The sequence below is a fragment of the Marmota flaviventris genome, chromosome 14, assembly GCF_047511675.1.
Source record: "Marmota flaviventris isolate mMarFla1 chromosome 14, mMarFla1.hap1, whole genome shotgun sequence".
NCBI lineage: Eukaryota > Metazoa > Chordata > Mammalia > Rodentia > Sciuridae > Marmota > Marmota flaviventris.
Genome location: NC_092511.1, coordinates 9,958,792 through 9,977,613, shown reverse-complemented (window position 1 = coordinate 9,977,613; position 18,822 = coordinate 9,958,792).

Sequence of the window (18,822 nt, the reverse complement as noted above, 5' to 3'; positions counted from 1 at the left end):
AGACAGAGTCTCACTGAGTTGCTTAAAGGGTACTCTGTCATGTACTAAAAAAGTACTTTCAAATTCATTTTACCCAAGGTTCTCACCTATCCTCACTCAAAGCAAAGCCCAGCCAGTTAACCCAGCATTGTTTTATCTAATAAACATTTATGAGATGACTACTACAGGGTAAAGACTATGTGGTTCCCTCTCTGATTGCTGGGTCCCCTTGAGCTTTTTCCAACAGTGATCTCCCCAGGCAGAGCTGAAGGTCGATTATTGACAGTAGGCTGCACAGGGAAAGTCATTAAGTCCACATGGAGATGTTAGACTTGGAATTTGTTCATCTAAAGAGGTGGCAATGCTAAGAGGGCATTGCTAAGTTGCTGAGGCTGGCCTCAAACTCCTGATCCTTCTTCCTCAGCCCCCTAAGCCACTGGGATGACAGGCAAGTGCCACCACATGCAGTTTAAGGCATATTTTCAAGTGTAGGAAGCTAGATTGTAAGGCTCTGGAAGACAGCAAACAGAGGTAATGTCTCTGCCAGCTATGTGCCACTCAATCCAAAAGGCAGCTTTAGTGACAGTCCCTTAGTGCAGAGTGGTGAGGAAAAAGTGCTGGTGGGGGAGCAGATGGGGTCAGGATAGATTAGAAGCAGGTGGGGTCAGGAGATACTAGGCTTGTTGTTTCTGCTCTTCTCAGCTATTTGACCTTGGGCAAGTCAGTTACTTTCTCTGGGCTTTGATTTCCTGACCTGAGAAATAGGGTGACCTGAAGTGGTGACTTCTGACATCTCCCATAGCAGGGGCTCTGCAGGCGTCAAAGTGAGGTGGAATTTCCGCTCCGGTGCTCTTTTTTTTTTCCAAAAACAATTTTTTTTTTGGGTTGTCAACGGACATTTATTTATTTTACTTATATGCGGTGCTGAAAATTGAACCCAGTGCCTTGCCACATGCTAGGCAAGCGCTCTACCACTGAGTTAGGACCCCAGCCCTCCAGTGCTCATTTTTAATCATGCACAAGCCACAGGACAAGTGGCACCTAGTTAATTTGTTTCTGTTTTCTTCTCCTTTCTTCTGTGTTAGGATCTGTATGTCTAACAGCCTTCTGGTCTATCTCCTGCCTCTCTGGCTTTCAATGCATTGCACATAGTGGTGAGAATCAATGTGTCATGAATGGAGAGACAGTCAGCAGTGATTGGACACTTCCAGCTCTAAAATGTCTGAGACATACAACTTCTTAAGACAATGTCTGTGGAGAGACATTGTCATATTAACCATGCTGCCAAACTCATTCTAATTTACACAGCCCTTTCAGAAATGATATGGAACATGATAACATCTGAGCTTCTCAGCCATTCTATGAATCAGCCAGGTTGGATTGCTTTCTAATTTTTGGAGACTGCATTTCAGACCTAGGACTGTTCAAGTGACCAAGTTGCAGGTTTATTGTTGGTAGGACAATGGTGCCTAAGCACCAGCCAGGTATGAAATTTTACCTCCTCTATTCATTTGCTTCCTGTGTGTATCAACACTGACAATTTGTATTAACATAATGACCATGGTGTTTCCATTTTTCAGCTACTTCATGTTAACTATAAATGATACATTGAGAAAATAATATGTTAAAGTACATTTTAATTTTACCAACTGCATTTTATTGCTGAAAAATTTGGTCTGAGAGATTAAATTATTTGTCCAACTTTAGGAAAATAGTACATGATGTACTTATTTTGAATTTTCCTAACTCCTTTAGTACCTTGGAAATTGTATAAATAGTTTATTTTTTCTTTTTTTACTTAGTTTTTTATTCCAAAATCAGACAATTCTGGAGAGAATTATTTAATAAAAGTGACAAATTAGACAACAATAAAGAGGGACTGCCTGATTTGTATTTCTTTCATTCTTCTTAAAAATAGCAAGACATAACAAGAAAAAGATTATCTCATTAATCCAACATTCTGAAAATTCAATTCCACTCGATGACAACGAGTGGCACCTGATCTTAGATGTCACCAAGTCAAGTCTTGAACACTGGTGAATTTCTGAGCTGGGTCCCAGTGCCCCCCCACACAGGGTGCCAAATGATTTCAATCTTCTATTCTGAAATTCACATAAACTCTGGTTGTTAAAAAAAATTATTGATCTGAATTGTGCGATTCTTAATTCCAATGTGTTTGGTTTATAAAAATAAGCCAGGCATGGAAATTCATCAGTTCCATCTTAGGCTCTGACACCTTTTCCCCCCTTGTCTCTACTGGTTAATCTGAAATTCTTTTTTTTTCTTCTTGTTGTATTTCTTTCCAACCTTTCCTAAAATATGTTACTAAACAAGTTAGATGTTCTGTAATAATTTGGCATAGTATTGTACCAATATGTGTTCATGATCTGTCCCTTCTGCATTGTGCATTATGATAAATTGTCATATGAAATAATTTATTCAAATCCAATATAAATTGTGATACAGACTCATAATATAGTATGAGTCTCAGTTTACATGTGAGAAAAAGTACTTTAAGATTACTACTAATAATGATAGACTTAAGAAATTAACTATGAACTCATTTCTGATAACTACAGAAGTAGTACTTTTTTTTTATACTCTATACCTGAAATCTGCCTTATGATACATATTCTTAGGCTTTTCAAAAAAAAAACAATTGATGAATCTATTTTATTACTAGTTGAGAGTCAGTGAAGTGGCAGTTGTCATGTATCTAATCTTCTCAGTGGCATAGAATAACTATAGACTTTGGTACAACTGAAAAATAGAAAACATTCTATAATGGTTTGTCAGTTTTGCAAAGAAACTTCTGCTCATCTGTGGTCCCTCATACTTGTACATTTAATCTAGGGTTCTCTTTATGAGTTGCTGCTCTTGCTTGGAGAATTATTTTTTCTGTTCTTTGTTCTACTCTACTTAAAGATGTATTTTGTTGAGTCTCTAAATTTGAAAAAAAAATACAAAGAAGAAAAAATCATTTACATGTTATGATTTATTGTCAAAATGGTTTTGGTGGTGAGTGGGGATTCACTCCAGTTTATGAATAATATATTTACACTATTAAGTCTCCCAGTGAATTCATAAGATTGATGTTCAAATGAGAGACTCTAAGTAAGATGAATTGCTACCATCTAAAGGTAGTCAATCTTTATCAGCTTCCATTCACAATGAGCCAGAATGGCTGAGAAATGCCTTGAGAGGTTTCCAACTGGCTATTTCTGCTGTATTCTGCAGCTCCTTTGGACAAGAGAGATTGAGCAGCAGACCCAAATGTTGCAATAACTTGAGGAGGCCCTGCAGTGTTGTGGTGGGACTGGTGCAGAAAGGGAGACAGAATTCGGGCCCTGGTTAGAACAGGGGACGTTGTGGGTGACTGAAGGGATGGGATGTCAGTGCCTGAGTGTTTCATTCACTGCACTAAGTGGCTTCAGATGGATATTAGAGGAACAGCTGTGGGTGAAGCCAGGAAGCATAAGTTTTCCTAAGAGTGACGTTTTGTAGCTAGAAATTACAGCTTTCTGGTTTCTCTATTCAGGTTCTATTGATTTGATGCCTACTGTGACCCAAACATTGCTATGGGTATTTGGATACATCAGAGAACAGAACAGACTAAATCTTTGTCCTCAGAGAACTTACATGCTACTGGGAAGGAGAAAGAAGGCTATTTATAAACAAGTATTTAGGGAGTCAGAGGAAGAAAATAACTATGGAGAAAAATAAAGCAAGGTGAGGGGAATGGAGAGCATGTGCCAGGCAGACACAGACCCAGGGGAGATTTGTTTTTCCATTTTAATTGACTAGGGAGGACCTCCTTGATGAAAGGCTGAATGAGGAGAACATGCAGGAAGTGAAGGAGGGAGCTCTGAGTGAGGGCAGTTCAGGTAACGGAGCAACACGTGCGCGCACACACACACCAACATGCACACACGCGCGCGTACACACCAACATGCACACACATTTTTGCATGGAACTGGGGATTGAACCCAGGGCCCATCGGATCAGTCACTGTGCAGGTGTAGGTTAGAAGAGGCTGGGCCTGTTTGAGACGAGTGGAATGAGAGAAGCATCAGAAGTAATGCCCAACAGATATATGAAAAAATGTTCAACATCACTAGCCGTTAGAGAAATGCAAATTAAAACAAGTCTGAGATTCCATCTCACTCCTGTCAGAGTGGCAATGTTCAAGGATGCAAATAACAATGAATATTGGCGAGGATGTGGGGGGAAAGGTATACTCATGCACTGCTGGTAGGACTGAAGATTGGTGCAAACACTCTGGAAATGCAGTATGGAGATTCATCAGAAAACTTGGAATGGAACTCACCATTTGACCCAGTTGTTCCACTCCTCTGTTTATACTCAAAGGACTTAAATCAGCATACCACAGTGATGCAGTCACATCAATGGTTACAGTAGCTCAATTCACAATAACTAAACTATGGAATCAGCCTAGGTGCCCTTTAATAGATGAGCAGATAAAGAAAATGTGGTAGATATACATAATAGAATATCACTCAGCCATAAAGAAGAATAAAATATTGGCATTTGTGGTAAATGGATGGAACTGGAGACTATCATGCTAGTGAAATAAGGCAAGCCTCCAAAACCAAAGGCGGAATGCTCTCTCTGGTATGAGGGTGCTAACTCACACTAAGCCGGTACGGAGAATAGAAAAACTTTACATTAGACAAAGGGGAATGAAGGGAAGGGAGGGGAATGTGAATAGGAAAGGTAGTAGAATGAATAGGACATTACTTTCCTATGTGCATATGTCAATACACGACCCATATAAGACCTCATCATGTACAGCCAGAACAATGGGAAGTTGTACTCCATATATGTATAATACCTTAAAATATATTCTACTGCCATGCATAACTGATAAGAGCAGATTTTGATTTTTAAAATGTGGTACCCAGGGGGACTGCAGTGCATGTGTTTCCAGGAGACTTGGTTGAGCATGGGAAGAAGGAGGGGAAGCTCAGGACAGCCACGGGCTGAGGGTCACCGATTGTGCAGGGAAGCCCTTCTATGAGCTGGGCTTCCAGGGGAACTGCAGTGTCAGACTCTTAAGTATCTCTTAAAGATCTGTCTCATTCCTGCTTTGTTTCTAAGCAAAATACCCAGAAACTACAGCAAAGAAATGCCCACCAAGCACCCATTTTCTGTTTTCGGATCCTGAGACACCTAGCCTCACCAAAGACACGACTTATTGCAGGTGCTTCCAGGATTGTCTTCTTGACCCAAAGAGGTTAAGCCTTTGCACTTGGCTGTTGAACCTCCCTGAAGCCTGAACAAGATTCCCTCAGCTTTCCTCCGGCTCCAATGTCCCTCCTCCTTCCTCCGCTTGGTCAGCTCTCAGGGATGTTCTTGTCCACAGCCTGCCCTGCCGCATCTTAGGAACTTCTCTGCGCTGCCTCCAGGGTCATCTCTTGTCCCATCTCTTCCTGGCCTTGAGGGGGATCGTAGGGTAGAAATAAGACAGCCTTTTCCCTCCGGGAAAATTTGGAGAAATAGCACCTGGCTAACTCCTGGGCACAGATCACCAGAGGAGCAAAGGAAGTGCCGTGTGCGGTTAGTGGAGGTGACCCTTTTGCCAAATAAAGGAACACCGACTCGAGAAGGCAGTGACCTTTGGTGTGGGCCTGGGAGGGTAAGTGGCATTGCCATAGACACAGGGGTGGGCTGGGAAAGGTGGACCAGGCCAAGGGAGCCGCTTGTGCAGAGGCACATGTATTGGAATGTGCTGGTGTTTCAGGAACCCTGAGTGGCCCTTTTCTAAGTAGCACTGGACATGAAGGAACGGAAGCTCAAAAAATGACCGGGGTAGAGCAGAGAGCGCACACTTTAGCTCAAGGCAACGAAGGGCCACCTAAACATGCTTACCATGGTAGGAGTTGGGTGCTCCATGTGACCCGTGTGTTTCAAGGGGATTGTTCTTCCTGACATATCCCTGAGTGGCTTGAAGTGCATACTTCTAAAATGGTCAGCTTTTAGTCACGCCCTACAGGGGGACTGGGGGGTGAGGGGCTGAAAACCCAATGATGCAGATTTGACATCCCTTGGTGTCTGTTCCGTCAGAGATTCACCTAAGTGCTTTATAGAGAGTTTATTGTATCATGTTCTTACAAGGGGGCCATCATGTGGTACTACTCTGGTTTTATTATTTCAAATAAGGGAACTTTCTGGCGTGAGGGAAGAGCAAGGGAAGAATGTTAGGATCATCAGGGCTGAAAGGGCATAGAGGGATGCAAAGTTTCTCATTAAATGGAGAACAAGGAGACCCACAGAGGACAGGTGACCTCTTCACAGTCCCCAGGCGAGTTAGCAGAGGTAGTGGAGCTGGGACGAGTGACTGGTCCTCTGGCTCTAGGCTCTGAAGTGATCTCCCAGCAGATTACTGCCGAGTAAACCCATGGCTCAGGCAGGGTGGGTGGGGGGCACATCCTCTTGTCCAATTATTCATAGATCCAAGTCACAGACACGCTTCTTTCCGGACTCTGAGAGGCCCCCAGAAACCGCCACTCTCAAGAACTATGGACATGTGACCACTAGCACTAAATTCATATGGGTTATTCATTCCCCAGTTCCTGGTCATGACCTTTTAAGATTAGAAAGGCCCAAGTGGGAGGGAGTTTGAAGAGCACACCACCTTTCCATGAAGAAGTCTGTGAGAGATGCTCAGGCCCCACACTTCTCCCAGAAGAAAATTCTGGGTTGCACTGGCACAAGGAGTTAATGGGGTAACAAAGAAAAAAAATAAAGGCGGAGGGCAGAATGTGTGGGTACAGCAGGTGAGTTTCAGTCAGTTTTAAATTTGCAGCTGGCACCGGCCTCTTTCTAGCTCATGAATTTCAGTCCCTGCCATTCCTCCATGACTCAGTGCGAAGGCCAAGCTCACCCACATGTCTGGTCCTGCCTGATGGTTAGTGACGAGTTTACATAACCCAGTCACATGCCACCCTCTACTCTGGTGGCTTTCCTTCTGTTTTTGTGTTTGTTTGCATCTGAACCTGCTGTTCCTGGGAATCCTTCCTGAACTACTCCAATCTGCTCTGAGCACACCTTTTATTCTGGATTTTCCTCAGTGCTCGGTAATGGGTGACACATTTTCTAGAAGCCTGGGTGCTCTTCTAGTCTGTGTGTGCTGCTAAGGAGAGCAAAGTGAGGTCATGGAACACCTGCGCTCGGTTCAGCTCCCCACTCTCTGGGCACATCCCTGCTTCCTCTTCTCTGAGCTTCCTCACACACCAAGAGGTGGGAGGTGGTGTCCAGAATCCCTTCCGCATCTAAAAGGCAAGGGCTTACGTTCTCGGTAGATTACCATCCTCAGTGTATGCAATGGCTTCCTGCATCTCCTGGAGTCTGTGCTGTACCCTGAGCCACACACAAGATGACCCAGCAGATCAAAACTTCTACCCAAAGCACAGGCTTGAGAACAGGTTTCAGCTCTGGGTTAACTTTCTGCATGACCTTGGATGAGGCTCTTCAGTGCACATAGTCTCAGTTCCCTCACGTATGAGTTAGTGACAAGAACATTTTGCTAGAAGCATGGGGAGGATTAAATAAGATAAAATGTAATTGTGCAGCACGTGTGATAAGTTTGAAGAAACACTGAGTTACAGCCACACAAAGGGGCCATTCTGCACTTGTTACAAGTGAGGGTTTATCCAGGTGGATTTGGCATAATTGTAACCACCATTGGACTCTATTCTCAGAAATGTGGGGCTCCTCTGTTAAAGAGATAGATTATAACACATTTGAACAGCAAGGCTGCTGCTGAGCTTGCAATCAAGGGCATCCTGGAGAATCCATAATTAACTCAGTGTTTAGTAGAATCACATTCATACTTCAGAATATTTAGCACAAGGACATGTACAGCTCTACTTGCAGTTCCAAGATTAAAAAAAAAGTCAATGCCCTCATAAACAGATCTATAGTCGTTGTGATGTTTTCAATAAACCATAATGAAATTTATTATTATTTCACCTATAAGACTAAATGGATTTGCAGAAGGATAAGGATCAGCTTAGCTCATCTCCCTTCTGTGAAATTGCCCATTCAGACCTGCCCACTGCAATATATTCAGGAGTGATTTGCAGCAAATTAGCTCAAGTGACTTAACATTACAACCTTCTGCTAAAGACACTTTCCTAATGGCCTGTTTCCTGCTGGGCCTTCAAAGACTTCTTTTGTTTTTGTTCTTGAACTTAAGAAGGACTTAAGACAGTATAAAGTAGGCCAATGACATGTAATGAAATTGATAAGGAATGTGCAGAAAAGGTGTTTCAGGGCCAGACAATTAAAGCTGGGGCATGCTTAGAGTCAGGTAGAACAAAGCAGCAAAGACCAAAGGTATTTCCCTCCACAGGCTTTGCCCTCCACTTATGGATTGAGCACTTCCTGGGTGTTAGAGATGGGGTCTTCGTGGAACCTGGTGTGTATTCCTGATGCCCCTGGTCCCGCCAGAGTCCAAGGACAAGCACAGTGGCCGGTGTGCACCTGTAGAGTGTGAAGCTGGGAAGGTGTATTTGTTTTCTGTGACTGTAAACTACCACCCACCTAGTGGTTTAAAACAAAGCAACTGCTGGGCATGGTGATGCACGCCTGTAATCCCAGCGGTTTGGGAGGCGGAGGCAGGAGGATCATGAGTTCAAAGCCAGCTTCAGCAACTTAGTGAGGATCTAAGAAACTCAATGAGACCCTGTCTCTAAATAAAATATAAAAACGAGCTGGGGATATGGTCAGTGGTTAAGTGCCTCTGGGTTCAATCCCCAGTACCCGCCCAAAATAAAATTAAAACAAATAAAGCAACTTATTATCATGCAGCTCTGTAGGTTAGAAATTGATCACAGGTCTCCCGAGGATAAAACTAAGGTGTCGACACGGCTGCATTCCTTCTGGCCCGTGCCTTCATCTTCACCTGGGGATTTCCCTGTATATGTTTGTGTCCAAAATTCCCCATTTTATAAGGACAAGTAGTCATATTGGATTAGGGACCCGTCTTATTCCATCACAATCTCATTTCAGCTTCATCTGATAAGGCCACACTGAGCTACTGGGGGTTAAGACATCAGCCCAGCAACTTTAGGAAAACAAGACTCAGTCTATATTAGGAACCTTGTGATTACACTGGGCTCCTCCGGTAACCCAGGGTAGGCTCCCTATCACGAGATCCTTGGTTTAGTCTCATTCACAAGGTGAAATATTTATAGGTTCCATGGATTAAGAGGAGAGTATCTTTGTAGGGCTGTTGGTCTGTCCACTACCAGAGACTTCTGGGACCCTGTATTGAAGACTTGAAGGATGAGAGGGACTTATCAGTTGGTAGGAGTTTGGGGTGAAGGGCTCTACAGATGGAAAGAACTGCAGCCCTTGGATACTGTGGCAAACCTTGGTGCACTCAGCCATGGATCAGCTAGAAAGTCGTCATGCTCAGGCTGCACTTGACTCTGGGCGACCTGGTCAACTGCCCTTCCCATCTGAAAGCATCTACTCCAGAAGTCCATGACCCAAGATCTGCGCTCCTCTTAACCACCCTCCCCTTCCTTTTCATTCTACTGCAGGAGGCAGCAAACCACAGTTGCTGTCCGAACCCTGCTTGCTGTCTGCCCTCCTCAATTTCTCTTGGAACGCAGCCACGTCTATTTGTTTATCTATTGTCTTTGTGGCTTTCATGACACAACAGCACAGCTGAGTAGCTAGAGGAGAGACGGGGGTGGGTTTTAGAGCTAAAATATCTGCTGCCTGACTTTTTATAGAAAATGTCTCCCAAATCCTGATCTATCTGCTTTGCCAGATTATTGTCCTCCTGACTTTAGAGGGGCCCAGGATTCAATTTTTATTTCTTTTCTACTCACATTCTTTAAGTGCTCTTCACTAATCCCCTAGTGTTAACTGCCACCTCCTTGCTGATGTTATATAACCAATTCTGACCCTACCCTGTGAGCTCCGGAGACAGGTACCCAAAAGTGTTCTCGACATCTCCGATTGGATAATTAATAGATGTCCCCAATTAACGTTTCCACAAAGGTCCCTCATTGCACCACTGCAACACATGTGCCCACATCTGGAGCTTTGTGCTGTCATTATCCCTTCTTCATGGACACTTCACGCTCTGCATCTTTGCATGTTTGACTTTATTGTCATCATGACCTCAGTTTAAGTGTCACCCCCTCGGAAAGTTCTCCTACAACCATTGCTAAATCACCTCCCCATAGCCCTCCCTTGTATATTTCACTTTTAACACTCTGAAGACATCATATTTTATTATTGCTTACTATTTTTCTACAAAATTCACTCTTCCCCTTCCCTTGGGATGCAAGTTATAGGATGGCCAGGACTTGTTCTTGATGAGCAAAGATTTCTTGGAATAGGCAATGCTAGAGTTGCTCAGGTGATCTCCCAGCCTTCAAGGAGAATGGAAGGTTGACCGTAGAGGAGAGGAGATCTTATGTGAAGGTACAAGAATATGAAACAGAAATAGAGGGAAAGATTCTGGAAGAGAGCTCTCAAGAAATGTTGAGCAATAGCTGCCACTTATATTATGTTTATCTGTGCACACTCAAATCCTTCCCTCTTTGACCTTGTAAGAGGTCCCTGCCTTGCTCTGATTTTAGAGTCATTCTTTGCTCCTCTTCTCATTCTGATTCTCTGCATGGTGGTATGTATCTGTGCAATCCATTAGGAAAATGAGAAACATCCATCTGGACCCTGGGCTTCCCCTTCTAGACTACATTTTGGGTAATTGTACTTTAGATTTTCTGCCCAAATGGCCCAAATTTGATTCTTCTTTGGTAAAACTCTTCCCAAGGTCCATTCTCCCAAGGTAGAGCATGCCAAGGGAGCAGGATTCCTTAGAACAACTATTGTCCAGGGGATGGTGACTTGCTGAGGGTATGGACTGGACTGGAGCTAGGACACTGGAGTGTCCACATATAACATGCTTTTCAGGCCCTTCTGGGTGCAGGTCAGGGTCAAGTGGAAAGAGTTGTAAGCAGCAAGTACTTGGGAATTTGGGTTGGCATTCCCTGCCCATTCTCATTCCAAGGGCAACTCTAAGACTTAAGTTCCACAGTGGCCTATGATATCATTGCATAGTTCTCTTTGTCAAGGCAGGAGCACGGGTCACATTTAACAGATCATTGTCTTGATTTATAACTTTTAGATGTGCAGTCCTTTTATTTGTACTTTTATACTGAACCTAGAAAATATTAGGGGTGGTCCCTGCCTTTGGCATGTGGCCTGGCGCAGAGTAATTCTAATAGGCAACATTTACTGGATGCTCATAGTGATAGCAGACGGTCCTCTAAGCCCTTTATATGTATTAGCTCATTTAATCCTTGCAACAATGGACACCAAGTAAATTGTATTGAGTGTTTCCAGGAAAATGGAGACCTAAAATAGGATCCCAACATCTCTTGATGTTGGTCCACACTTTAAGCTACGATTCATCACAGTCCTGCCTGTTTATTTCCATATCCTGTTTTGTGTCAGAGGTGAATTTACTCTGCTTCCTCTGTGATGAGCATCTAAATTGGTTTTAATGTTTTGTTTTTTTTTTCCCCAATGTTCAAGCAAATCCTGCCTTGGCCTACAGGAATAACTAAAAATGACAATTTAGAATGCTTGTGGCAGAATATATAGTCCCCAGAAATGTCCATGCCCTAGACCCTAGAACCTAGGAATATGTAATTTGGTATGGCAAAAGAAATTTACAGATGTGATTAAGGACCTTGAGACAGGGAGATGATCCTGGATTATCCAAGCAGGTGCAACCCAGTCACAGGGTCTTTATAAGTGCGAAGAAGGAGAGTGAGAGTTGGAAAAGTAGACTCAGGGAAATATAAGTTGGAACCTTACAATTGCCGTGCGGGGCCAGGAGCCAAGGAGCACAGGCAGTCATTAGAATCTGAGAAAGGCAGGAACTGGTCTCCCTTAGAGCCTGCAAGAGAACAGTCTCTGGTGACTTCCTTTTAGCCCAGTGAGGTCCACTGCAGACTTCTGATCTCCAGAATGTAATGTCATGACCTTCTGTTGTTTTAAGCACAATACTTACGGCTATTTCTTGCATTAACAATAGAAATCAATATGCTAGATATTTTTATTTTCAGTTTCATTGAGACAACCAAATTATAGAATAAATAGCCCTGTGTTAGAAAACCAAACAGCTGGTTCCAATTGCCTTATTAAAAACAAAGCAGGTAACAGTGGACAAGCCACCTCATCCTTATCAGCCCATTTCCTGAGAAAGATGGCACAATTTCATCACCTTGCTCAGAACAGGCCTGGGATCATTACACACCCTAACACCTAAGGTTGCTCTGTGAATTGTGCCCTACAGATTATATTTTCTACATTTAAGGTATCTTTTTCCATGCTTTGCTCTAGTTTGCTGCTGATTTCCAGAAAGCACTCTCCCCAGATGAGCTCCCCACAATATTAAGGTCTTCAGGGAATTTTCTTTTCCCAATCAACAAGTTACTCATTTTTGCCAGAATGCCAAAAATGGGATTGAAATTATTTTCAAGTCATTTGTACGTTTTCTCAAATTCATCTCAAGATTTATAGTTCAAAAATAATACATTTGAATCACTCCATTGTTTCTATATAAATGACACATAACTGTGAGAAACAAAACACTTTTCTGAATTGCATGCATCTAATTAAAACCATCACAAACTGTCTCACTCGATCACAACTGTTTCAGTAACATCTTTCCATATATTTCTTTATTCATTCACTCTAGCATATGTCCATGAGTAGTTTTTAATTTAAATTAAGTTTTTAACCGTATATTGAAACACAAAATTGTTCATATTTGTTGGGTACCATATGCTGTTCAATACACGTATACGTTGTATAATGTTTAATCTAGGTTAAACATATGTATCTCCTCAAACATTTATCACTTCTTTCTGGTGAAAGCATTCAAAACCACCACTTAGAGTTTCCTGAAATGTGCAGTACCGATTGTCATCTAAGTCACCCTGTTATAGCAGAGCACCAGAACTTCTCACTCCCATGTAACTAGAATAGAGGACCTTGATCAATCTCCCCCCTCATTTTCCTTCCGCTATGGTCCCCAGCCTCTGGTAACCATGGCACTGCTCTTGACTTGTATGAACTCAACATTGATAGTGTCTACATGCCAGTGATGTGGTGAGACTCATGGGGCACTTTTTATGCCTGAATAGTCTTCCATTGTGTATATGTGCCCCAAATTCCTTATCCGGTCCTGAATTGATAGACACTTTGGTTGTTTCCATTTCTTGAAGATTGCAAATAGTGTTGCAGTAAACGTGGGTGTGCACATGTATCTTCCACAGACTGATTTCTTTCCAAGATATACCCAGGAGTGGAAACGCTAGGTCATATGGTAGCTCTATTTTTAATTTCCTGGACATTTTCCCACAACGGCTGTAAACAACTGACATTCTCACCAGAAAGAAGTGATAAATGTTTGAGGAGATACATATGTTTAATCTAGATTAAACATTATACAACCTATACATGTATATACACTGTGCAGGGGTTTATTTAACTCACATCCTCCCCAGAGGTTGTTAACTTTTGTTTTTTGAATCATAGCCACTCTTACTTGGGTGAATTGGTTTCTCACGGTGCCTTTGAATTGCATTACTCTGGTGATTATTAAGCTGAGGATGTTTTCATATGCATGTTGACCATTTCTGAGTCTTCTTTTGGGAAATGTCTATTCAGGCCCCTAATTTATGTCAGTGTCATGCTATTTGGATTATTAAAGCTTCATAGTATATTTTGAAGCTATGCAGCATGATGTCTCCGCTTTTGGCTCGAGATTGCTTTGGCTTCTCAAGGATTTTTTGTGGTTTTATACTACTATTAGAATTTTTGTTTTGGATTTTGTGAATAATGTCAGTGGAATTTGTATAAGAATTGTATTTAATGTGTAGACTGGCATTCAATCTATAGAGTGCTTTGGTGGTATGAATATTTTTAACAATATCAATTCTTCCAATCCATGAAAATGAGTTGTCTTTCCATTTTTGATGTGTCCTCTTCAATTTCTTTTATCAATGTTTTATAATTTTTACTGTAGATATCTTTCACTTTTGGGCTAAATTTATTCTGAGGAATCTCTTTGCAGCTATTATAAATGTGATTGCTTTCTTGATTACTGTTGCAGGTAACTGATTATTGGCATATAACAATGCTACTGATTTTTGAATTATTTTCTACTTTAACTTTCCTGAATTTGTTTATTAGTGTTAACAGGTTTTTGGTAGAATATTTGGAGTTTTCTATATATAAGATCATGCCATTTTCAAACAGTGACCAATTGAGTCTTTTATCCAATGTGCATGTTGTCCTTTATTCTTTCTCTTGCTTTGACTAAGACTTTCAGTACTACATTAAATAAAAGTGGTGAAAGTGAATATCCTTGTCCTGTTTCAGATTTTAGCTAGGTTTCAAATTTTCTTCATTTACTACGATGTTAGCTATTTTCTTATATGACCTTTGTTATGAAGAGGTACTTCTCTTACATACCAAATTTTCTGGGACTTTATCATGAAGGATGCTGAATTTTATCAAATCACTTTTCTGTGTTTATTAAGAGGATCGTAAGATTTAGTCCTTCATTTTATTGATAGCCTTTACGTATTTATTGATTTGCATATAATGAATCTTTCTGGGGTCCTGGTGAATATCAGTTGATCATGGAAAATAATCTTTTCAATGAACTGTTGGATTAAGTTTGCTATTTTGTTGACGATTTTTGCATATGCATTCTTTAAGTATATTAGCTATAGCTTTCTTTTATTATTGTTGTGTCTGGGCCTGGTTTTGGCTATCAGGGTAAGGCTAGCTTCATAAAATGGTTTTGGAAAAATTCCATCCTCTTCAATTTTGGGCGACATTTTAAGAAGATTTAGTATCGGTTCTTCTTTAAACGTTTGGCAGAACTCTGCAGTGAAGCCATCTGGCCCTGGGCTTTTCTTTGATGGGAGACTTTTTATTACTGATTCAATCACATTGCTTGTCAGAGGTCTGTTCAGGTTTTCTCTATACACATGACTCAAACTTGGTAAAATGCAATTTCACTTCTCTACTTTTCAGTACCCATGTTTTCATGCAATATGAATTCAATGCGTTTCAAACGGCTTCGTGTGTTAACACGTGTGTATGTTCAAAATCTTTGTATGGACATAGAGTATCCTATTTTCTTGATAGAACATGATTTTCTTAACTAGACTCCTAAAAGATGACCATTTAGTCCTCTGTATTCCAAACACACTGTAATCAAGTCCACTGCATGTATTTTCAATGTTAGTGTTTTATAGGACTTCTGTTCAATATGCACGGTATGGCTGGGCCACTTGTTGAACTACACAATATTTGTACCAAATTCTCCTGGATTAACCAGTCTGTAGTGGTTGGTACGGACCAGTATGTGTCTCCTGGCTCAGCTTCCTTGGATGCCTAGGCCTGAACCCAGGACCTCTCAGACCATCTCTGCTCAGGACTTGAAGATAAAAGCTTGACTCACCAGAGTCCCCATGGAGTTCTGTGGCAAGTCCCTTCCACCCTGTGATCGGCCATAGCACTTTCTGAATGTTTCAGTGTACAATCCGCCTTCTATGGCCTTGAAGTTAGATTAAAATGTTCTTCATGTTACTCATTTTGATACATTTTGCAAAAGTTATTTTTAGTTACTTTTACTTGAGCATTTCTAAGCTCCAAGGTTGAGAAGAGTTTTTAAGTATATTTCATCAACACCAGATATTGTCCATCTTTAATTTTGTGAATTTTACTGGGGAAATAGATCTCACTTTTTGTTTTATGCAATTAACTTGATAATTGACAAGTTGAACACCTTTTTATGTTTATTGATCTTTTTGTAGAGAAACATTCTGCATGCATGTGGTTTTTTTTTTTTTTCCTCTCTTTTTGGATTACATAGACATTGAAAGTTTTCTCTCTCTTTCAATTCAGGATTGTTGAGATATAATTACTTTAACAACTTTATTGACATAAAATTCATGTGCCATGTGATTCACCAGTGAAGTACACAGTTCAATGGATTGTAGAACATTCAGAGAATTATGCGACCATTGCCACAATCTAATTTTAGGACATTTCCCTCACTCCAAAAAGAAACTCAATGTCCGTTAAAAGTCATTTTCCATTATCTTCCCCTCCTGTAATACCCTGGCAATCATTAATCTGCTTTCTATATAAGTACGAATATATCATGTAAGTATCGTATACGTTCTATTACAACTAGCTACATTAACTACTTAGAGTGTATGTTTTTCATTGTTTATGCATCTCTTGGCCTGTATCCAGACTTTATTTCTCTTTATTTCTGAGTAATATCCATTGTATTAAATGTGATATATTTAATTTATCCACTGATCAATTGATAAGAATTTGGGTTGTTTGTACTTTTGGGCCAGTATGGATCATTTTCTTATTAATATTCATATACAAATATTTGAGCTGATATATTTTCACTTATCTTGGATAAATAACCAGCAATAAAGCTGTTGAGTCATATGTCAACAACATTTTAAGGAAGTGCCAAACTTTTTTCCAAAGTTATGGCTGCACCATTTTTTATTCCAACCAGCAATATGAGGAGTCAATTTTTTTTCACCTTCTCACCGACATGTTGTTGTCTATTTGTTTGAAATTTGCCATCCTAGTGGGTATATCCCCTGGTGGCTTTTATTTGCATTTCCTTAATGTCTAATGCTAATAATCATCTTTCTATATGTTTATTATTCATTTGTGTATCCTTTGAAAAATATCTATTCCTATTTTTTATGTATTCAGAATACCACTTTTATCAGATATACGATTTGCAAATATTTGATCTCTTTCTATGGGTATCTTCACATTCTAGATGGTGTCCTTTGCTTAAAAAGCTTTTAATTCCAATGAAGTCAAAATTGGATATTTTCTGTGTGAAGATTATGACAGCTGACAGGCATAGCTGACATACAGGAAAATTCACCACCCTTTAGTGTAAAGTTCCGTAGGCTTTAAGAAACACAGACTTTCACATATGCACCACAGTGAACAAGACACAGGCAGTTCTTGCCTTGCAGGATGTTTCCTGGATTATTGCTGCTCTATTTATGGACCCAAATTGTTGCTTTTGAAAGAAAACCAAATAAAATAGACAATAGAATAGCCAACTTGTTTTTAGTTTTAGTCAATAGAATTCTATTGAATAGGTCTTTATATGCAAGCTTATACTTTAAAATGTTTTTGTTATTACCAGAGTTAAGATTCCTGATTTCTTTACCTTTGTTCATAGTTTCAAGATTTTTTTTATTACTCAGTTTAGGTGTTATTATTTTATGCTATGTATGTTTTCCATAAAGATCTTAGCATTCTACACAGACATGCAAGTATGCTGACCTTAAAGTCCTAAATAAAACATACAAAATGTTGATAAAAATTAGGTAAAACTTAATAGGGGTAAAGAAATTCCAAGGGAACTTCTTAATAGGGGTGAAGATGGCAGTTTTCCAACTTTCTAAAATAATTGAGAGACTATTTTCTTTGGATGAAACCTTGCATAGAAGTTCAATATTCAAACACATGAAAGATGAGTTTCTCTTTTGAATCCCAAATGGAAACCTTGCCCTCATCTCTCTGCCCCTGGGGAGCATAGTTTGAGGATCAGCAACCTGAATTACCCTGATGTAACTAATGTCAGAAGCAGTTGTCAGACCCTGGTTATAGTGGTCAGTTTCAGGATGAGGAAGAGGAAGAAACTCAGACACAACTAGCCGAATCCCAGGGCTCTGATTCTGGTCAATGGGTTCCTGTTCTGCGTTTCAGTGCATTGATCTGCACAGGGGAAATGAGAGCACATAGGAAAATGACCACTGTCTGGCACTTGGTAAGAATAGTTTGAAATTCTACCACCTTGTATGTAGAATCAGAGTGACTAAATAAAGAAGCAGAGGGAAGAAATTCTGAAAGCAAGGTCAACATGGGCTTAGATGGCTTTTCAAAGCGTTCCAGGTATATTTTCCTGTTTCGTCTGAGAAATTAAAGAACAAGATTCCTCCCAGCATGATGCTCTGTGCTGGTGATCACACATGCTCATTGTCCTCCGGTCATAAGGCTACTGTCCAGCACTCCTCTCTTTTGCTTTCAACTCTTTCCTGGAGGCACAGAAATGAATAACAGAGGGGCCAGTGCTGGGGATTGCCTGGAGTCAATTTGTGTTAACTAAACTTTCAAGTCCAAGATTACAAATAGTGATGAATTTCAGAGTTTCTAATGTGCTATTTTTTAAATAGTATACATTTGCTTAATTTCTGCTCACTTTTCTATGACATTAGAAATTTTTGCAAAGGATATATAGGGACTTTGCTGTTGTGGTATGCATTTGTTTTTTCAGTGTGTTAGAGACAAAGGGAGCCTCTGTGTGGCAGTTTACCACCATCTTTGCCTTTGGGGAATATTTCCTGTCTTGCTTCACCTGAGATGGACTCCTGCCTGGCTCTCCAGGTAACCTCCACGGGATTCTGCCCATTTACCCTTTGTGCACTTACACACCCTACTGGATTCACACATGTCCACTGGGATCCCATTAGGATTAAACAACGTCTGCACAGCTGCTCCAACTTGCTTCTCTAAAAGGCTGCACATGTACATGAGTTCCCGGAAGGCACCTGGGACTCACTCAAAATAGCAACTGCTCCAAGCCTCAAGTTAAATTTTATTAAACTGACCCTTCTGTATTTGGTTTGGATCTTGGTTTTATTTTGTTATTTTATTTTATGTGTCTTTATTATTACCACCCCAAGGCTTGTTACCCTCTCCCCAAGGCTCATC